Source organism: Dreissena polymorpha, chromosome 4, assembly GCF_020536995.1.
Source record: "Dreissena polymorpha isolate Duluth1 chromosome 4, UMN_Dpol_1.0, whole genome shotgun sequence".
NCBI classification, from domain to species: Eukaryota; Metazoa; Mollusca; class Bivalvia; order Myida; family Dreissenidae; genus Dreissena; species Dreissena polymorpha.
This window is the reverse complement of record NC_068358.1, coordinates 62276736-62299059: the sequence shown is the minus strand read 5'-3', so window position 1 is coordinate 62299059 and position 22324 is coordinate 62276736. Positions and strand designations below refer to the sequence as shown.

General features: G+C 37.5%; 3 long non-coding RNA genes across 3 annotated transcripts; 1 reads left to right on the top strand and 2 right to left on the bottom strand.

Annotated features, from left to right (window-relative positions):
* Window positions 1–1095: 1095 nt before the first annotated feature.
* On the bottom strand, window positions 1096–2270 carry LOC127877512 (uncharacterized). Its single transcript, XR_008048472.1, has 3 exons — window positions 2128–2270; window positions 1685–1870; window positions 1096–1391 (listed from the first exon to the last, which is right to left on the bottom strand). It is a non-coding gene; the product is annotated as an uncharacterized LOC127877512 (long non-coding RNA).
* A 152-nt stretch (window positions 2271–2422) lies between these two features.
* Window positions 2423–5805, top strand: LOC127877506 (uncharacterized). Its single transcript, XR_008048466.1, has 3 exons — window positions 2423–2475; window positions 3577–3792; window positions 5562–5805. It is a non-coding gene; the product is annotated as an uncharacterized LOC127877506 (long non-coding RNA).
* Window positions 5806–14991: 9186 nt separating this feature from the next.
* LOC127877508 (uncharacterized) lies at window positions 14992–15683 on the bottom strand. Its single transcript, XR_008048468.1, has 2 exons — window positions 15437–15683; window positions 14992–15274 (listed from the first exon to the last, which is right to left on the bottom strand). It is a non-coding gene; the product is annotated as an uncharacterized LOC127877508 (long non-coding RNA).
* Between the last annotated feature and the right edge of the window lie 6641 nt (window positions 15684–22324).

The following is a 22324-nucleotide window of genomic DNA, read 5'->3' as shown; positions in this document are numbered from 1 at the left end:
GGAAATTGGGATTTCTTTTTTTGATAATTGGGTAAAAACATCCATATTTGGCATTGGGAACGGCCCCCTTCTCAAAAAAGTGTGTGAAATGTACGTTTTACGTACGTTTTGCGTGCGTTAAACGTGGCGGTATTGGCACTGCGTTTTTTGTGCGCTTTTTCTTACCGAGTGAGTTTTTAACAAAAACAAACAAACAAGAAAATGTGCGCTTTTTGTGGATAAATGTGCGCTTTATGTGCGTTAAACGTGTGCTTTTTATAAGTGTGTTCAATGTGCGCTTTTATGTGCGTTAAATGTGCGTTAAACGTGCGCTTTTTATATAAGTGCGTTTTTGACTACCATTTATGTGTGTAAAATGCGCGCTTTTAAGTGCGTTAAATGTGCGCTTTTTGTGAGTTAAATGTGCGCTTTTTGTGAGTTAAATGTGCGCTTTTTTTTTTTTTAAAGCGCACATTTAACTCACAAAAAGCGCAGTTATAACCCACATAAAAGCGCACATGTGTGTTAAAGTGCGCTTTTATGTGCGTTAAATGTGCGTTAAACGTGCGCTTTTTATATAAGTGCGTTTTTGACTACCATTTATGTGTGTAAAATGTGCGCTTTTAAGTGCGTTAAATGTGCGCTTTTTGTGAGTTAAATGTGCGCTTTTGTGAGTTAAATGTGCGCTTTTTTATTTAAAAAGCGCACATTTAACTCACGAAAAGCGCAGTTATAACCCACATAAAAGTGCACATGTGTGTTAAATGTGCGCTTTTATGTGCGTTAAATTTGCGCTTTTTAAATAAAAAAGCGCACATTTAACTCACAAAAAGCGCACATTTAACGCACGTTAAGCGCAGTTATAACCCACACAAAACGCACAATTAATGCACATGAATGGCAGCAAAAAACGCACTCACAAAAAGCATACATGTGCGTTAAAGGTGCATCTTTTGCCTAAAAAGTTGATTCAATTATATGCTGTTAAAAGTTTTTTTAAATTCAGATATGCAATAAAAACCAATAATTATATGAACATATATATTTGTGTATTTTAATAATTACAAGATAATTCAATTTTATACTTTAATGTACACCAACATTTTTAACATACATGAGTAATTAAATATCAATGGCAATTTGATGAAATAAATATAAACATAATTTGATTATAAATAAACAAAAAATAATAGCATACTATAATAACATGTACAGTATATACACACGAACAGCTATATACATAAGAAAGATGCATATCAATCAAGGCCTTTCAGCATTTCTTTGAGGCAGCGGAGTGCAGCTCTCATCTTTCTCTCCAAGTCTGCCACCAGCCGGTCAAACTTCTTTGCAACTATTATACTGTCATGGCCTTTGCGCGATGCGTCTCGTGCATGATCTCATTTGATCAGGTCCTGAAAGATATTGTATAATGTAAGTGTTGAATATTGCTGTTATGGTAATCTTGTTGCTATAAAAATTATAAATTTAAATCAAAACTAGTTTGTTTGCTTGTTGTTTTTGGTTGTTTATTTTGCAATTTTAAACCCCTGATCACATGTGACTTAACGCTTTTCATAAATAAATACGTTTGATAGAAAATACTGTTCGAAAATGTACCAAGATACATGGTCTCATTTTGCTGTGTGGACTGGTCGGAAGTGTGACACCTTTAAAATGCAATAACCAGTACCCTGTATAGTTTTACCTCTAAACAAATCCAGCTTTTCTTGGTCAAGGAGAGGGCGCGGTTTTCCCACTCCTGTTCTCCTCATGTCGGCCAGCTTGTGCAGGGTAAAACCTGGTATTCAAGTCCATACATCAGGTAGTCTCTCTTTTGCTCCTTTTTTTGGCAGGGGATGCGATGATGCACATTTTTTCCATGGGGTTTAACCTTTTAATTTAAAAGTTCTCATTTAATATGGGGGAAAAATCTGTTCATTAATGACCAAAAATAGGTATAAATAACTTTAAGATGACAATAACCATAAAATACAGCCATAATAATTCAAATGGTGTTGTTTTTCTTTAAAATTGCATTACATTTACTCATCCATTTACATTTCCCAGTGACAATACATAAATATGATAATGATCATAATTAATTCAATAAACTAAATAAAAAAGGGATGCAGAATTGAAAATACGAACCTGTTACAACAGACTGTTCTTCAGTATTCCAAAAATACAGGCAGTTGTTGAACTAGACCATATCACTTTATATGTCTTTAACCACCCACTTTTAATCTCCTTTATTGTTGATTTACACATTGTAGTAAATACACATTATTTTCGTATAGCCTTCAGCTTCACATGTATAAATTAGCATATCGTTCTTGCGACTTGCTCTTTACAGAACCGGTTTAACCGATTGAAAATCATTTAATTGAGCGAACCCTATGACGTCAACAACCACATTTCTCATAATCGTTTTAGCACTCGAAGAGACAACATCGTGCACGTTAATTCTATTCTTCTTTTGGACCACGTGTTCGGTTGGTAAGTCTTACTTGGTGATTTTTATTTTATATTGAGTGCGCTTTAGGACGCTGTCCAGAGCTTTGGTTTTGGGAATTGAAATGACCAGCACTCGTGGGGACGATGTCCTCAGACTATCCGACTCGTCGGATACTGAATTTTCTGGTTTCGACATTGTCGATACGCCATACGTTGCTCAAACAATTGATGTTTGTACAGACGATGTCTGTACCGAAAAACGACATAAAAGTCCGGTGAAAGGGAAAAAGATTGTAAAATCCTCTAAAAAATCCAAACCTGAAAGTAAAAAGAAACCTAAACCGGATTCGCAAAAGCCTTCATGTTCGAAAAGTAAAAAACAAACTATGGACTTAAATAATTTGTCTTCTGAAGACCTTTTGGTATTGAAACAAAAGCTTGGTTTAGTTGCCGAGCAATCTGACAGAAGACCATTTTATGACAGACCCAATATTCACGTCTCAATTGATAGAGATGACATTTCGGACAATGAACATATTTCGGATAATGAACACATTTCGGACAATGAACATGGCTCTAGTGTGGCAAGGAAAATGTGTAATGAACTTTTTTCCAATAGTGATTCTGACGAGGAATGGTCGCCTCCCAAAACCAAAGCAATGGAGAAGGGTCAACATATTGCTGATTCCCTTGCTAATATGATTAATTTAGCTTGTAGTACACCTTGTGACATTGAGGGAATTGTTTCTAAATATAAAATTCCTGGGAACCTTGACAAAGCCTGCCCTCCTATTGTTAATGCCGAGGTGTGGCGTATAATGGATAGAAAAGGCCATGCCTCAGATAAGGGGCTGCAAGATGTGCAGGCAATTTTGACTGCTGCTATGGTTCCCATTATCAAGCTGGCAGAAACAGTTAAAAAGTCAAATGTTAAAGTTCAATGCAAGGAATATATTGCAGATGCCCTTACTCTAATGGGTCAAGTGCAATACAATATTTCTGTTAAACGCAGATATGGTATTAGGCCACACCTGAATAAAAAGTATGGATCACTATGCAATGTTAGTATGCCAATCACTACCAAGTTGTTTGGAGATGATGTTACAAAAGACCTGAAAGCCTGTGACTCAATGTTTAATATAGGATCAGGAAAACCATGGTGGAAGTCAAAGACTCTACGTCCAACTCACAGGCCATACAGAGGCAGTTCCAATTATTCAAATTATGGTGGCGCTGGTGTAGGCCGTTTCCAACCATACCCACAGAGAGGCGGGCGACCTTTTCGAAGGGGTCTCTCAGGTGGCAGTTTTCGAGGACGAGGTGGATACGGCCAATCCCCAAGTGGAAAATAGATCGATGGTAGGTAAGACACAGTTCTTTATTGATTCATGGAGAAGATTAACCTCAGATAAATGGGTTTTAGATACTGTCAGTGGTTACAGGATTGTTTTTGATAAACAACCTATTCAAAAAAGAGTGCCTTTGGAAATTCCCTTTATAAGTGAACAGCGTAAGATTGTGGAGGAAGAAATTAAGACCTTGATAGAAATAGGTGCCATTGTTGAAACTATACACGAACCAAATGAGTTTATTTCAACACTGTTTATTGTTCCAAAACCGAACGGGAAATATCGACCTGTTATAAATTTAAAGTTTTTAAATGAGTTTGTTCAATACAATCATTTTAAACAAGAAACCTTTAAGGTGGTTCTTGATTTATTGCAAAAAGATGATTTTTTGACTTCTGTTGATATGGAGCAAGCTTATTTTCATATACCAATACATGCGGAAAGTCAAAAGTTTTTGAAATTTTATTGGAATGGCCATTTATATAAATTTGTGTGTTTGTGTTTTGGTTTAGCATCGGCACCATATGTGTTTACTAAAGTGTTGAAACCAGTCTTTTCATATTTTCGTCAGATTGGGATACGCTGTTCGTACTATATTGATGACTCTTTAACAATGAATAAAGACAAAGAGATTTGCAAAAACAATACTGATACAGTTGTCCATATTCTTACATCACTGGGATTTTCTATCAATGACAAGAAATCTGTTTTAGTTCCCACACAAAGAATAGTGTTTTTTGGGTTTGTAATTGACACTGTACTTTTCAGAGTATTTTTAACAGAAGAAAAGTTGGAGAAAATACGTAAACAAGCTGAAAAGTTGTTAAAAACAAAATTAGTTGTTGTAAGACATTTAGCGTCTTTTATTGGGTTGTTAGTTAATGCATTTAATGCAGTGTTAGAAGCGCCTTTACATTATAGATCTTTAGAAAGAGACAAGCTTACTGGCTTGTGTTCAGACTCAAACTTTGACAATAGTATTCAGTTGTCAATATCATCCAGAAATGACATTATCTGGTGGCTTAACAATGTGCGAGACAAAAATGGTAAAAGCATAAAACCAAAACTCATTTCTTGTCATTGCAAGACTGATGCTTCTCTTCAAGGATGGGGTGGTGTGAATACCCAAAATAATAAATATGCTAATGGCAGATGGACGACAAATGAAATGCAATTATCCATAAATATTTTGGAACTGATGGCAATTTTTAATGTCTTGCAATCCCTTTATTCAGACTATTGTAATGAACATGTTGAAATCCATTCAGATAATGTAACCGCCATCAAGTATATTAATGATATGGGTGGAATGACATGCAGTGTTATGGACTCTATAGCCAGGGATGTATGGTATTGGTGTATTAAAAGGGACATATTTATTACAGCCGTTCATATACCAGGTGTCAAAAATGTTGAAGCTGATTTTTATTCCAGACATTTTTCTGATTCATCAGAATGGATGTTAAAGAAACAGGTTTTTGAAAGAATTTGCTGTCAGTTTTTTACACCGTTGATTGATCTATTTGCATCAAGGTTAAACAAGCAAACCGAGCTATTTGTGCCATGGTTTCAAGAGCCAGGTGCAATATTTGCTAATGCTTTTCATATGTCATGGCATGATACTAAACCATATATTTTTCCACCGTTTTCATTAGTAGGGAAGGTAATCTGCAAAATTAAAGAAGATGCTGTGGACAGAGCAATTGTTATATTTCCTTTATGGCGGACACAACCTTGGTTTCCTTGTTTAATGGAAATTATTTCTGATTTTCCTGTCAGACTTCCAAGACATCGAGACATCCTGACATTACCACACAATGGACAAGTTCACCCGTTGTCAAAGAGACTCGACTTGGTCGCGGCAGTTGTATCGGGGAGGCCCTCCGTTGTAGAGGACTTTCATCAGAGACTACAACCATCATCTTGGCTGCCTGGAGAAGAGGAACTCTCAAACAGTATGATTCTGCATGGCGGAAGTGGATGTCTTGGTGTATGTGCAGGGAAACTTCTCCCTTTAACTCATCTGAAGAAACTGTACTTCAATACTTGGAGCATTTAAGGTCTATTAACAAGTCATACTCTGTGTTGAACACTCATAAATCAATGTTAATGCAAACATTACCCTTTTTTGGAAATAAGTGGTGTAAAGACTGTTTTTTAATTCAGAAATTTATGAAGGGAGTTTTTCATTCTCGTCCTCCAGTACCTAGATACCAGTTTGTGTGGGATGTTACTCTTGTATTGAATTTTTTAAAGTCTTTGAATCCATTGTGTAATTTATCATTAAAAATGTTAACATTTAAAGTGGTTGCACTTTTGGCATTAGGAAATGCACCTAGAGCTCAAACTTTGATTTCTATGGATTTGTCTTGTATGAAAAAAGAAGGGGCTGTGCTTATTTGTGTGTTTCCTAATTTATTGAAAACTACCAAGTTAGGTAGACCTTATGTTATGAAGATTGAACATTTTAAGGATGAAAAATTATGCATTTTGCATTCTTTGTTGTTTTATATTAGAGTTACGAAACCACTTAGGAAATCTTCAAAATTGTTCATTTCTTATGTGACTTATAAAGCAGTTACATCTAGTACTATTGCTAGATGGCTAAAGAGTGTGTTGGACCTTTCAGGTATAAACACTGATTATTTTAAAGCACATTCATTTCGAAGTGCATCTACATCAGCTGCATATGCAAAAGGTTGTAGACTTAAAGACATCTTAAGTACAGCTGATTGGACATCAGATAAGAATTTTAAAAAGTTCTATTTGAGGGAGTCTGTTGATTCAAAAAGTTTTGTAAACAGCGTGTTTTCAAAGTAACGTTTAATTAAATATTAGGACGGGATTTTTCTCTGTTTATGAATACTTCATCATTATGACATTATTACAGTAATGTCAATAATTGTGGTTGTTAGGCTACATATGTTCATTTTCTTATTGAATTTGTTGATATTTACATGTATCCTACAAATTTGATATTCAATGAGATTTGGGAAAATAAATGTATTTTTCTTGCATATGGTATTGCTCAGTGTTGGTTTTGATTTGTTCTTTTTTAAACTGAGTATATGTTCTAATTGTTATTTATGCAGGCGTTTTTTTCTTTAAAGATGCTAATTTATACATGTGAAGCTGAAGGCTATACGAAAATAATGTCCCCTCATCCAAGCTTTAGTGAGGGATGAAGGGGCATTATTGGAGTATAGCCGGAGGCTGAGCATGTATAAACCCAACCCTTTTACATATTTAATGAAGATTGTTTTTTAATCCCATATGTATTGGATTCCCTCCCATGATACGGGTATTCACAAAAAACGCCTAGCTTTAAACTTATGAGAAATGTGGTTGTTGACGTCATAGGGTTCGCTCAATTAAATGATTTTCAATCGGTTAAACCGGTTCTGTAAAGAGCGAGTCGCTAGAACGATATGCTAATTTATACATGCTCAGCCTCCGGCTATACTCCAATAATGCCCCTTCATCCCTCACTAAAGCTTGGATGAGGGGACATTTTTTTCATCACACAATACTTCATGCTGAAAGTATTTCAAGTCATTTTACACTAGAATAATAAGTCTTAATTCTAGCTTAGTCAGTTGCTGATGCTGCTTGTTTTCAAAAAATAACTTCCTATCTGTGGTTCTCAAATAGATGGTGCCTGAACAAATCAAAAGTATATCAACACCCCTTAGTTAGGCTTAGATGGAGGACTGATAGGGACTGGCTATTCTCTTATCTGATACCATGCTGTGTCTAAGCCAAAAATTGCATAATTTGAGAAATACTGATAAGGCAGTCATTTCAACACCAAAATATTTATTGAATAATACACAGCACCCTTAACACATTATATTTAATTGTAAATATTTAAATATAACATGCTGAATGGTTTTAGCAAATAATATTAATAGTATAAATATTATTTTAATTGCCTTTTAAAATGTATGTTTATGGTCAATGTGGTAGACATTAATTGTATTAGGGTATAAATATCAGTATAAGAAAGTTCAAATACTTATTTATGTTGAGGAAATATAATTGATACTATCAAGCCCACATAATACTTTTGACACTTTCAATATTTTTAATTAGTTATGCACAGTCTGATTTAGGTGGAAATTTTTGGAAATGTTTGAGATTAAAACGTAAGCAATAGGTATGCATTGAAATTGTATGATAAAGTATGTAAACATTAAACAGGTTAATATGGACAACCAGTAATTATTCAAACTGCCCCTTATTTTATTACAGGTTACTGAGATATATGTCTATGTTTAATCATTTGATGTAAATAAATTGTTAGAGCCTGCAACAATTTTGTTTCTTGTTCAATTTCTGTACAACATTTGCTAAACGGTTGTTAAAGACGCACTTTTTAAGAAGTGTGTTAAACATGTGTCTTTTTAGATACATCCTTTTAAAACAGATCATATGATAAAAACGCACTTATGAAATAAAAGACTAACTTATGCTTAAAAAAGACGCACATCAAAATAGAAAAACGCACTTTTGTGAGAAAAAACCCACATCTGTAAACCCTTAAAACACACTTCTTAGATAAAAGACGCACTTCCTAAATAAAAGACGCACTTCTTAGATAAAAAACACACATTTTGCTCACATCTACACTCAAAAGCGCACTTACAGATAAAGAAAACACACAAAAAACTCACTTCCTAAATAAAAGACGCACTTCTTAGATAAAAAACACACATTTTGCTCACATCTACTCTCAAAAGCGCACTTACAAATGAAGAAAACACACAAAAAACGCACTTTTTCACTAAAATAACGCACTTTAATAGAGAAAACGCACAAAAAGCGCACTTAAATGCACTTTTGAACACTGAAAACGCACATATTAACAAAAAACACACAATTAACGCAATTTTAAGTGCGCTAAATGTGTGTTTTGGTAAAAAGTGCGTTTTTATTTGACAAGGGGGACCCGTGAGATAGGCAGAAAAAGGCCTGTTATGTTTATATTTATGTTAATACTGTGTAAAATGCCCTCTATACAGTCATGTATTATCAAATTCATAGTCAAACAAGATGCATTTGTGAAACACAATGTCCCCCTATATGATGTTTGACCTTGAAGGATGACCTTGACCTTGAAGGATGACCTTGACCTTGATCTTTCACCACTCAAAATGTGCAGCTCCATGAGATGCACATGCATGCCAAATATCAAGTTGCTATCTTCAATATTGCAAAAGTATTTATAAAATAAGCGATTTGGGCCACATATATTTGACCTCTGACCTTGAAGGATGACCTTGACCTTGACCTTTCACCACTCAAAATGTGCAGCTCCATGATATACACATGCATGCCAAATATCAAGTTGCTATCTTCAATATTGCAAGTTTTTCATAAAATGAGCGATTTTGGCCACATATTTGACCTCTGACCTTGAAGGATGACCTTGACCTTGACCTTTCACCACTCAAAATGTGCAGCTTCATAAGATACATATGCATGCCAAATATGAAGTTGCTATCTTCAATATAGCAAAAGTTATTGCAAAATGTTAAAGTTGGCGCAAACAGACCAACAGACCAACGGGCCAACAGACCAACAGACAGACAGGGCAAAAACAATATGTCCCCCACTACTATAGTGGGGGACATAAAAAGAATGTTTAGGCAGGTTTTGTTCAAAAACAATTTGTTTTGGTATTCCTTTCAGTGTTCTCCTAGGCCTTTTTCTGTCTATTTTTGGAAAAAGTACCTAGCAAAATTGGAATTGTTCCGAATCGCAAAATCTTTCAAATTGGGAAGAATTTTCATCGACAAAAGCATTATTGGGGAAATTATTTGTCTTATTATTTCTAATTAAATTTAATGTTTTCATACATAGGTATTGCCCTAAAATGCTAAGAAAAGTATTAAAATAATTTTTCCATGCATCAATCATTGTCCACTGCTAGCGTAAGTATGTGTATGATAAAAATACAGACTTTGTTAATGTTATGCCTGAAGTTCAAATAAAATACATAGCTTGATGTCATTTAGGATTTTTTTATGAATATTCACAGACGAAGAACCTGCGTATTATTATTAAAATTCAAGTTGCCAAATGTCTGAAGGCAACCATTTTTTGAAACACATTAAAGTTCAAAGTGAAACCAGATCACATTTCTCTACCTCAGACCATCGATATTGTTTCTCAACCAATTTACAATAATTAATACGCACACATGATTATCACTTGTTGAATACCGGGTATAGATTACCTGATTATTTTGAATAATCCAGCACTTCAATATTTTAAAGCAAATTCTGACAGAAAATGTTTCTTAAGAATTGCATAAACACAACCAGCCGCTATTTGTCTGAAGTGTCAAGGTCGCGAAAATTCCATTTTGGAACACTCGATACAATGACGTTTTACGGGGTGTTCCCATTGGCACGGCACACGGTTATTTAAAACACAGTACCTACCGGGAAACACATTTTTCGGCTTCGGTAATTTCGGTCGGAATTTCCCTCGCAAATTGGGATTTTCTTTGAGAATTGGGAAAAATATGCATATTTGGCATTGGGAATGGGTCCGACTATCGGACCCGTGAGATAGGCAGAAAAAGGCCTGACCATGCTCAATGTTTAAAACGCACTAAGTGACCCATTAACCTAGTTTTTGACCCGGCATGACCCAAATTTGAACTTGATACTCATCTAGATACAACATCTGACCAAGTTTGGTGAAGATCTGATGAAAACAACTTGAATTAGTGAGCGCACACTTAATACGGACTGACCGACAGACAAGCTCACTCTTATATACCCCCCTAAATTTTGTTTGTGGGGGTATAAAAATGTCAACTGCCAGTACAAAAGCCCTCAGAACTATGACTAAAACTTCACTAAACATGTCCGAGATATTGTGGAACCTCCCCCCCCCCTTGACTTATTTCCAAGGTCGACTTATGGCCGCGAATGTACGGTATCAAGTTTGTCTTAAAAACTTTCGACAGCAATAACAACAAAAATAACATGCAGACTGACCGGGCTATGTACAAAATATTTGAGTTCCTAGAAACAAACATTTTGTTTTAGGCTTAATTGTCTATGCATCAGCCAAGAGCAACCATTTTCCTTTTTTGGGAGTTCAAAACACCTGTTGACTGGTTCTATTAGACATTTTGCAGTGTGGGAAACTTAGGTTTTAAAATGGTTATGAAAGTGAAGCACTTGCATTAAAATTAGGAATAAAAGCATTTAAAACTTTGTTGTATTTTTTTTCAAGCAAATAAAGTTCCAAAGCACTCAGATGCATGCATTGAGAAGCCCAGCTCCAACATTTAGGCCGAGGGGAGTGCTGAGCCAATTTCGAATCTAGCTCTACATCTCGTTCTCCAAGCCAAATAGTCAAGAGGATGAACAATTAGTTGGAAAAGGAGAAGAAACTACAGCCACAATATGTTTATCTAGTGTTACTCTTTAAAGTATTGCTTTGATTTAGATAAAACTTGATAGGAATGATTGAAGTATAAGGCCTAGTTGTGTATGTTTCCATTTCTTCTTGCCTGAATTATTTGTGATAAATAATGGCCCATTTCATGTTGATTTCTTTAAATATTCTTGTCTGAAACAATTTTTTTTAATTTCATATATCAAATATTGGGAGATATAATTTTATGTTTTGGTCAAAACAATCTTCTATTTCTTTTTTTATATTTTCAGTTCATCAACTGATGAGCAGCAGCCTATGGATGTACCATCTAGAACTACGATGCAACGACAGCATATCAACTCACCTTTTGAGACTCAGACCCAACGGCAGCCTAGCGACCCCCATTCTGAGACTCACTCTCAGCACAACATAGTGACGCATCTACTGAGACTCAGACTCAACGGCAGCCAAGCAACGTCCATTCTGAGACTCACACTGAACACCAACCTAGTGACGCATCTAGTAAGAATCTGTCTCAGCAACAGCCTATTGACGCACCCACTAAGCCTCAAGACTCGATGGCAACCTATTGACACGCCTACTGAGCCTCAGACTCGATAGCAACCTATTGACGCACCCACTGAGCCTCATCCTCGATGGCAACCTATTGACACCCCTACTGAGCCTCAGACTCGATGGCAACCTATTGACACGCCTACTAAGCCTCAGACTCTACGACAACCAAGTGACGCACCCACTGAGCCTCAGACTCTACGACAACCTAGTGACACACCTACTGAGCCTCAGACTCTACGACAACCAAGTGACGCACCCACTGAGCCTCAGACTCTACGACAACCAAGTGACGCACCCACTGAGCCTCAGACTCTACGACAACCTAGTGACACGCCTACTGAGCCTCAGACTCGATGGCAACCTATTGACACGCCTACTGAGCCTCAGACTCGATGGCAACCTATTGACAGGCCTACTGAGCCTCAGACTCGATGGCAACCTATTGACACGCCTACTGAGCCTCAGACTCTACGACAACCTAGTGACACACCTACTGAGCCTCAGACTCGATGGCAACCTATTGACACGCCTACTGAACCTCAAACTCTACGACAACCTAGTGACGCACCCACTGAGCCTCAGACTCTACAACAACCTAGTGACGCACCCACTGAGCCTCAGACTCGATGACAACCTAGTGACACACCTACTGAGACTCAGACTCGATGGCAACCTAGTAACACTCCTACTGAGCCTCAGACTCTACGACAACCAAGTGACGCACCCACTGAGCCTCAGACTCAATGGCAACCTAGTGACACTCCTACTGAGCCTCAGACTCTAGGACAACCAAGTGACGCACCCACTGAGCCTCAGACTCAATGGCAACCTAGTGACACACCTACTGAGCCTCAGACTCAATGGCAACCTAGTGACACTCCTACTGAGCCTCAGACTCTACGACAACCAAGTGACGCACCCACTGAGCCTCAGACTCTACGACAACCTAGTGACACTCCTACTGAGCCTCAGACTCGATGGCAACCTATTGACACGCCTACTGAGCCTCAGACTCGATGGCAACCTATTGACACGCCTACTGAGCCTCAGACTCTACAACAACCTAGTGACGCACCCACTGAGCCTCAGACTCTACGACAACCTAGTGACACTCCTACTGAGCCTCAGACTCAATGGCAACCTAGTGACACTCCTACTGAGCCTCAGACTCTACGACAACCAAGTGACGCACCCACTGAGCCTCAGACTCTACGACAACCTAGTGACACTCCTACTGAGCCTAAGACTCAATGGCAACCTAGTGACACTCCTACTGAGCCTCAGACTCTACGACAACCAAGTGACGCACCCACTGAGCCTCAGACTCTACGACAACCTAGTGACACACCTACTGAGCCTCAGACTCGATGGCAACCTATTGACACGCCTACTGAGCCTCAGACTCGATGGCAACCTATTGACACGCCTACTGAGCCTTAGACTCGATGGCAACCTTTTGACACCCCTACTGAGCCTCATCCTCAATGGTAACCTATTGACGCACCCACTGAGCCTCATCCTCGATGGCAACCTATTGACACGCCTACTGAGCTTCAGACTCGATGGCAACCTATTGACACGCCTTCTGAACCTCAGACTCGATGGCAACCTAGTGACGCACCCTCTGAGCCTTGGACTCTACGACAACCTAGTGACACACCTACTGAGCCTCAGACTCGACGGCAACCTATTGACGCACATACTGATACTCTGACTGAACAGCCTAGTTATGAATCAACCACCCGACAGCAACATCCATGTCAAGAGTTGATCCCTGAGGAGATGGATACAGAAACTGACAATACGCAGATTCTTGATACAAAATGCTATAATTCAGATTCATTTAAAAATGACATGAAGTTTGCACTTATTACCCAGATAGAACCTGATCAGTTTCACCTTTCCTCCAAATGTTTATAAGGACAAGAGAAGCAAAAGTGGTTATACGAATCGGTATTGCCAGTGTGGTTGGTTTAAGACATACAATTTCATATCATTTTAAGGAGGATGCCTTATACTGTCTTGCATGTGTGATGTTCTCAGATACAAATGTATGTCACATCGCCGTGACAAGATACTGAACCATATTCTAACTGGAAAGACGCTACTAATGATATTAAGAGTACATTCCACACACCAATATCAAATTTGAAAAATTTGAAAACTTTAAGAAAACCCAATAGGATGCATCCCGTTGAATAATGTCTGTATGACCGCAGATAGTACACAAGCAATAGCAAGAAACCATATGATTTAAGCATCAATCATAAAAACAGTAGTATTTTAAGGGAGGCAATGAATTGCTCTTCGCTCTCTTCGAGATGATATACAGAATAAAGTACCACCAGTAGCTCAAACATGGGTAATTTCCAGGAGATACTTAATTTCCGTGTGGATGCCGGAGATAAAATTTTGAAGGACCATCTTGCCACATGTGCTAAAACAGCAACAAATAGGTCAAAAACGACCCAAAATTACCTACTTTCTTGCATAAAGACTTATATCGAACAGAAAATTGTTGATGAAGTGAAGTCCAAAGCTATTGGACCTTACTTTGGAGTAGAATCTGATGAAGTAATGGATAATAACAATTGGGAACAACTTGGCATTGTTGTGCGGTATTTATCAGTCGTTTCAAAACCAATTGAGAGACTCTTGGGGTCTGTACCTTGTGAAGAAATCACAGGTGCTGCAAGAGCTGAAAAAATTCTACAATCCTTATCTGAAGCCGGACTTGATCCCAGTGTTTGCCGATCACAGACCATGGTCGATGCCGGGAATATGGCTGGAAAAGTCAACAGTTGTGCGCAATAATTCCACAACAGTATCCTAAAGCTGTGTATCATCACTGTTCTTCTCATGATTTGAACTTGGCTCTCTGTCATAGCTGCAAAGTGAAGGAAGCTCATATGATGCTTGACACTAATACAACTCTAGTTGTTTTTCAAATATTCTCTTTTCAAATATTCTCCTATGCAGAGTCGGAGACTCGATGCCGCCATAGACAAAGTCAATTAAAAACGCGATGTTAAACACAAGCTCAAAACGGGTAAATTAAAAGTATTTTGTGAAACCTGGTGGGTAGAGAAACACAGGTGTCTGGATGATTTCCAAGAAATGCATCAACCTTTGGGACACTCTCTGGAAGCAACATCAGTTCTTAAAAATGACCTTAAAACAAATAAAAGTAGTAACAAGGGACAAAATTGTCACAAAACCAGGTTTTCATTGTGAAAAAAAAATCTGATAAAGGGAGAAAACTCAAACTGAACTTTTGAAATGACCAAAAAAAATTAACCCCCTTTGTAAGTTTTTTTTTTTTTTTTAAATCTATTTTTAGTCGTGGCGACCTTGACATTGGAGATATTGACGTGATTCTTTCGTGGGACACACCGTCCCATGATGGTGAACAAATGTGCCAAATGATTTTAAAATCTCACAATAAATGACATAGTTATGGCCAGGACAAGCTCATTTATGGCCATTTTTGACCTTTGAACTCCAAGTGTGACCTTGACCTTGGAGATATCGACGTAATTATTTCGCGCGACACACCGTCCAATGATGGTGAACAAATGTGCCAAATGATTTTAAAATCTGACGATGAACGACATAGTTATGGCTCGGACAAGCTCATTTATGGCCATTTTTGACCTTTGAACTCAAAGTGTGACCTTGACCTTGGAGATATCGACGTAATTATTTCGCGCGACACACCGTCCAATGATGGTGAACAAATGTGCCAAATGATTTTAAAATCTGACAATGAACGACATAGTTATGGCCCGGACAAGCTTATTCCGCCAGCCCGCCAGCCCGCCAGCCAGCCAGCCAGCCCGCCAGCCAGCCAGCCCGCCAGCCAGCCAGCCCGCCCGCATTCGCCAATCTAATAACCAGTTTTTTCCTTCGGAAAACCTGGTTAAAAAACATGTTTGTTGTTATTTATTGTCATTAAACCTATAAGTTTTAGGTAAATTTAACACTATGTTGCAACTAGGTTCTGTTGTTGTCAACAGCAGCTGAAAACACCTCAAAATGACTGACAATGTAACAAAACCAATAATTGTTTCTCATTAATTTGGGATGAATTAGAAGATAAAAATGAGCAACAAGCAACTGAAACAATGGAATTAACACAAAGCCAGTTCCAGGAACAATATGGGTTAGATCCTCTTATATGTTTACGAATGAGATTGAAACCAGCCCCAGTACTAAATTTGGTTCTGCTGCACCTACCACTAGCAATGTGATTGTCCCAACTTTAAATCATATTCCAGACATGCTTGACAATAAAGAGTTCTCAGATGTTAGATGCCAAGGCTCCTACTTTTTGTTTTCTAAGCCTCGCATGATAAACCTTTGTATTTCATAACTCAGGCAAAACATTTTACACATGTATACAGATGCTGCTTTTTACACTTAAGAATGAAAATGGATAGCCTGACTGGGAGAACCTGGGGTATGGTGGGTCAAGGACACGCTTGATGGAGGTGTAAGCATCCATTTAGCTATATTTAACTGTATTTTGTTGTGTTGTAGTGCTCTAGATATTTGAAATTAATTCATGGTGTGTCATTTCAAACAGCAAAATAATATTCATCTCTGTTTCAGAATGCATTTAATAACGTGTTAGAAAGACAGCGATTTTCCTCCTTCTTTATAAAGTACCGGTAAACGGTACTTTCCCAATCAAGCAAAAATTCCCAAATTCCCAAATCGGCATCTGAAAAAATCCCAATCGACGTTAGAGCTGCAACGATTCGATCCGATTCATCGAAAATCGATTCGAAATGCTTCGATTCGATAACGATACCAAACCTACCATATTCGATTCGATTCTTTAACATATAAACATATATATACATAGATACGTAAAGCGCGCTGTATTCTGACTATTGATACAGGAAGGTGTAGGTTTTATCTTTACCTGTAATTACGACGCGCGCGATTGGTTGCTTATTACTTTAGTCATCCAATCAATAAGCCCGTTTCGGTCTACTTTCGGAAAAGCGTCAAAATGGCTGAACAAGTTGTTGCCGACAAATTGAAATTATCAGATGCGACTAAGAAGCTAAAATCAAAAGTGTGGCAGTATTTTGGGTTTCGGGATGGTAGCCCTACCAATAAAGCAAAGTGTAAACTGTGCTTCACGGATGTGGCGTACGCTAAGTCCGGCTCAACCATTAATCTAATTTAATGCTATATGTCAAACGCAAACATAACGTTGATTTAGCAAGACAAAGAGGTCGCACAAGTGCAACTACTCAAGTCGCCAGCCAGAAAAGTAGTTTTATTACTGTTGGAGTTTTGTTAAGTTTATTAGAGAATGTGATTTGTCCGACAGGTAACAGGTGATGTTGTCATGGCACAGTGGTAGACATGCTTACAGCGGTTTGGGATAAAGGTGTAATAGTGATAGTACTACAATTCAAATGATTCCAGATACGTTCTTATGATTATTTATTTATTTTTTATATTATTGTGTTATCAACACAATCTTCTAGTCAGAATTTTTAATATTAAAATTGAGTCCTAATTTGCTATTCTTTTTTATGTGTTTTATTGAAATCACATTTGAACAGAAATGTTAATTTTGAGGCATAAGAGTGAATATATGATAAACCTAGGTTTGAAGATGAATCGAATCGAAAAAATAGGTATCGGAGTGTCTGAAATCGAAATCGAATCGAATCGAGCTGTTGGTGAATCGTTGCAGCTCTAATCGACGTCCGAATTTTTTCTCAAAACGACCGAAATTTTCGTAACAAAACCCAACTTTCGGCGAGCGAACAAAGAAAATCGTATAGTTGTGTGTAACCACGCGCTCAATTAATTTCGGGTTTTATTATTCAGCGCGTGCAATCAATAGTGTCGTTACTGTTTCCGGTTCTTTTGTCAGGCAGCCAGCGTACTGTTTTATGTCGGTTTGTAACCTTGCCTCTGTGGAAAGGGTGTTCAGTCTAATGAACAATCTTTGCACAAACAATCGGGACCGTCTATCACACGACACATTGGCAGCACTAATGATGCTGTGCAGAGAGGGATGCCAGCAACTGATAGATGATCAAACATCAAAGATTGTTGAAATTTTCAGAAAAATGAAAGACAGAGACATTGCTTAACAAGAGATTAAAACAACTTGTAATTGATTTTGTGTGTTCTTTATAATATTTTGTTATTTATTTCAACTTAATTACTTAATGGTCATTAAGGCATGCCTGCAAATGATTCTTTTAATGGGTATGTTCAATTAAGTATGAACTGTATGATGTATTCAATAAGACCCAAACTTAACGAGGCGATTTTCCCAATTTAAGGATTTCACGACTCGAATTTTTCCCAATTTTGAGGTTTTCACGACTCAATTTTTCCCAATTGGACCGGTACGGGTACTTTTCCCAATTGGACAAGGAAAATCGCTGAAAGATAACCTTGGCTTTTTTTATTTCAGACACTACATTAAGAGACAGGAACGCTTTATTTATGCCAAGTAGGTGTAGGCAGCCTAGTACCAGTACTTCTGTAGGCAAAAGAAAACGTCCAGGAACTTTCAATCATCAAAATAAGGTACCCAGGGCCCTCAATCTGTTGAATTCCCCCACCTGCTATGGGTAGCAACCCGCTTCCCCTAAAATGGATTGAGGGCCCTGGGTACCTAACAGCACTGAAAAAGAATGCTTATACAAGGCAGGTTTGGGTTTGAAAAAAAGTAACTTTTGAAGGAGATGCAAAAGAACAAAGTGTTCATGACACTATCATTAAAGAGTTTCCTAAACTGGAACAGTGTGGAGGGTTTGAACTGTTACAGTTAGCAGACAACGATGGTCTTCAGACGTCTTCCATTGGATTAGTCAGCGATATTATAAACAACTCCATTCTTTTGCTTTGGATGGTGGTTGTAACATATTTCCCTTTACATATCTCACCATTAGGGCTGTCACGATTTACCGGTATATCGGTATATTGCGGTGCATGTCGTGAAAAAAATCGCACCGCGGTACGGCGTTGCCAAATTTTTTTTTTTAATATTATTATATTAGCACAGATATAAATACATTACATAATTATTTTGATATAGATATCGTTTTGAAAAATGTAGAAGCGATTCAAAAGGGCTAAATAAATAATCCGTTAATATCCAGGTCAAGCAAGCGCTTCCACTTGTAGATGTTTAACTTTCACGTTTAAAATACGGCGATGTATGGGTCCGTACCTTTTTTGGAATTAAGGACAGATTTCCTTTGCAAATAAGTTCATAATTATCCAAAAGATGTTTATTCTATTTCTTATTTTCTTTCTTTAGTATATCGATCGTTCAAAGCATGGCACTTTCGAATCATGTTATCTTAAGATTCTGAATAAGTCGAGGAAGATTCAGAACGCTACGGATTTTCAATACTGGGCCCGCTGACTCCGCATTTTGAACATGCCCTTGAAGCGTTCGATTTACACAGATCGTAGTCACAGCTATTGTAAACAACATGGCGGACATTTAAGAAAAAGACGCGAACAATAACAATGACTACTTCTATCAAGTTTATTACAGTTTCTTTTACAGTTTCTAGTCATACTATTATACCAGTGTTTTCTGATTATTGAGTTTAATAAAGTTTGTAAAACTTGTTATTCTGCTGTTTTCTTCACAGATACATATTCTGTAAAATATCGCGGTACGTACCGCGATACAGTGTTGCCGTACCACGATATACCGCGGTACGCTCACGGCGTATCGTGACAACCCTACTCACAATTGAAGAAACCTGAACTTTGTGTTAACATTGAGAAACCGGAAGGAAATTCTACAGGTGTTTTATGGGTAACTGGTTGTGTAAAATCGCATTTAATAGAACAAATCATTTTGAAGGAGACAGACGTGTGCATCAAAGTGAACACTCGTAGATCTGTCATCTCTAGATGCGAGAAGTAACTATTTCTGCTTTCTATAGATGAAAGGATCTTTGTGCGACAGTGTGAAGTTGACAACAGAGTGTCTATAGCGTGCAAGATTGTCTCAGAAAAGAAACAACACTTGATGAGGGACCCTTTTGCAGTGACATTCAGTGACAATGTTCTTGGTGATTTTTGAAAAAATGTCACTCTTAGATTATGTTATACATGACTTATTGATTGGAAACCTTTTTGATTATATATTGTTGAAACATATATATGACATTCTTGTGAAATTCCTCTTGTGATTTCATTTTTGTGATTTGTTTGATTTACTTCTATACTACAGTACAGCCAAAGCGGAACAAACGTATTTCGCGATCCGCGGCGGCAAGGCGAAACGAGTCGATGCCGCGTCAGTCGTTGAAGCTGCGTCAGTATGCGGCGGCAAGTAGCATTTCGCCGCGAAACTTCGCATCTGTCCGCCGAGGCATGCCGCGATCCGCGACATGATGCCGAGTCGATTCGCATCATGAAATAAAAAAAATCTTTTTAAAATTATTAGTTACATGTAGTTAACAAATTATGAAAGAACAATTATAATAATAATTAAAATCATAATAAATTTATTGTGCGCGGATTGTATTAGCATATACATGTAAGCATAGTTAATGTGTCTGGCTATTATTAAGTTTGTATCCCGCCCGTAGCGTATGTATTTCACACATAAACAAGGTCACGTAATTATGTTTTCTCACATACAATATGTTTTCTCACATACAAGTGGTCAAGGCTCCAGCATATGGTGGAATTATAAATTAATTGCATGTTGATTCCGCTATTATATTTTAGCTGAGAAAAATAGCAGTTTGAAGCCACATCAATAATCAAGACGGTGACGACGTATTTGTAGTTTTGTTAATTATCAGCTTATTATAACTATTGTTTGAATATGCGTACATGTACACGTTTTATTTTTTCATATTATACAGTTAATATCGCTACTAATTACCCGATAATCCCGTATATTCCAGTTTTAAAGCAAATGCTGGCAAATATTTACGATACACAAACATTCTCGATATTTCCTTAAGTATCAAATACATTTTGGCATTTGTTACTATTTATAGAGATGATGAAATAATGTCTAATCGGGGCGTTTTTTCTCTCCACTGAACACGCGATTTACGCCTGATGTGATGTTCATGTATTTATACAACACAAAATACACCCAAACTTTCCAAACGACGTTCTACATGTCTGCATAATTTTCGCGCGCTTTTTATGAAACAAAGGATATTTTAGCACTGTTTATTTGACGCTAGAATTTGCCAAAGGACGCCTTAGCATTAAAATTCGGAATTGTGTTTCGGATTACAAATTTAACAATGATAATCGAACGAAACATTAACAGTTACGCGTAATTAATTCTATGCTACACATATATGTATGTACATGTAGGTGGATATCTTTTCACTCGATCCGTCGCGTACGTATGCGGCGGATTTACTCCGCGAAAGTACGCGAGGTTAATACAGACTCGGCGTCGTTGCGCGGATCGATGCCGAGTGCCACGGCGATACGCTGCGTGAACACACGATTCGGCCGCCGCGGACTAATAATCTGGCCGTGGCGTAGCCGCGGATTATGTTTGTGCCGCTTTGGCTGTACTGTATTTAGTATACTGTACAAAATTCCATGAAGACAGGGAAAGCTCATGCAATTCTATCACAAAATTTGTTTAAATTTTTGCTAAATAACTTATAGCTTACCAATATTGAATGTTTACGTCTGTACTTAACTTGATCCAATTGAAGCTACATTTTTTTAACATTTAAGTAATTGTTTAAACCTTTACTTGAAAAATACTACTTTAGTAAAAGTTAGCGTGAATTTTAAAGTAAGAGGATCAAATATTTGGAATTTACAATTCAGCGATTTTCCTCCTTCTTTATAAAGTACCGGTAAACGGCACTTTCCCAATTACGAAAAAAATACAAATTTCCCAATTGCTGTCCTTAAATTCCCAATTAAAGGTAAAAAAAAAAAAAAAAGTTTTTTTTTTTTTTTTTTTTTTAACCAACATTTAGTTAGTTTCCCTTTGCAGCTCTATAGCTTGAACCTAGGTTTATATAATATTGACAGCTTGAAAACACTTGGTTATCAATTTTAAAGTATTTGGGAGCAAAAAATCAAATACACCAATTTCCCAATTTGAGGTTTTCACGACACGATTTTTCCCAATTTTGAGGTTTTCACGACTCGATTTTTCCCAATTGGACCGGTACTGGTACTTTTCCCAATTGGACAAGGAAAATCGCTGCAATTTGAAGTTTGAACTTGCATTGTGAGAGGTTTGAATGATTTGTATTACACTTGATTTTTGCAGGTTTGTGCTGTTAGCTTTAAGAGATTTCAGCACTTAGTGATAATGTTTTGTCTGAGTACTTTTTGATATCGTCACCCTGTACTCCTACTTTATTGGTTCTTGTTAGGTAGTCTAAAATGGCTGACAACCCTGCTGCAGATATAGCCCTTTCCCTGATAGACTTCTTATCTGATCTGCCACTCCAGGCCAATACCAGTCCTGCTGTTCTGATAACAGCCCATCCATGTACAGCTGATAAGCCTGACTACACCATCTCAATAGTGCTTGTACGATATCCAGGTACATGTATGCA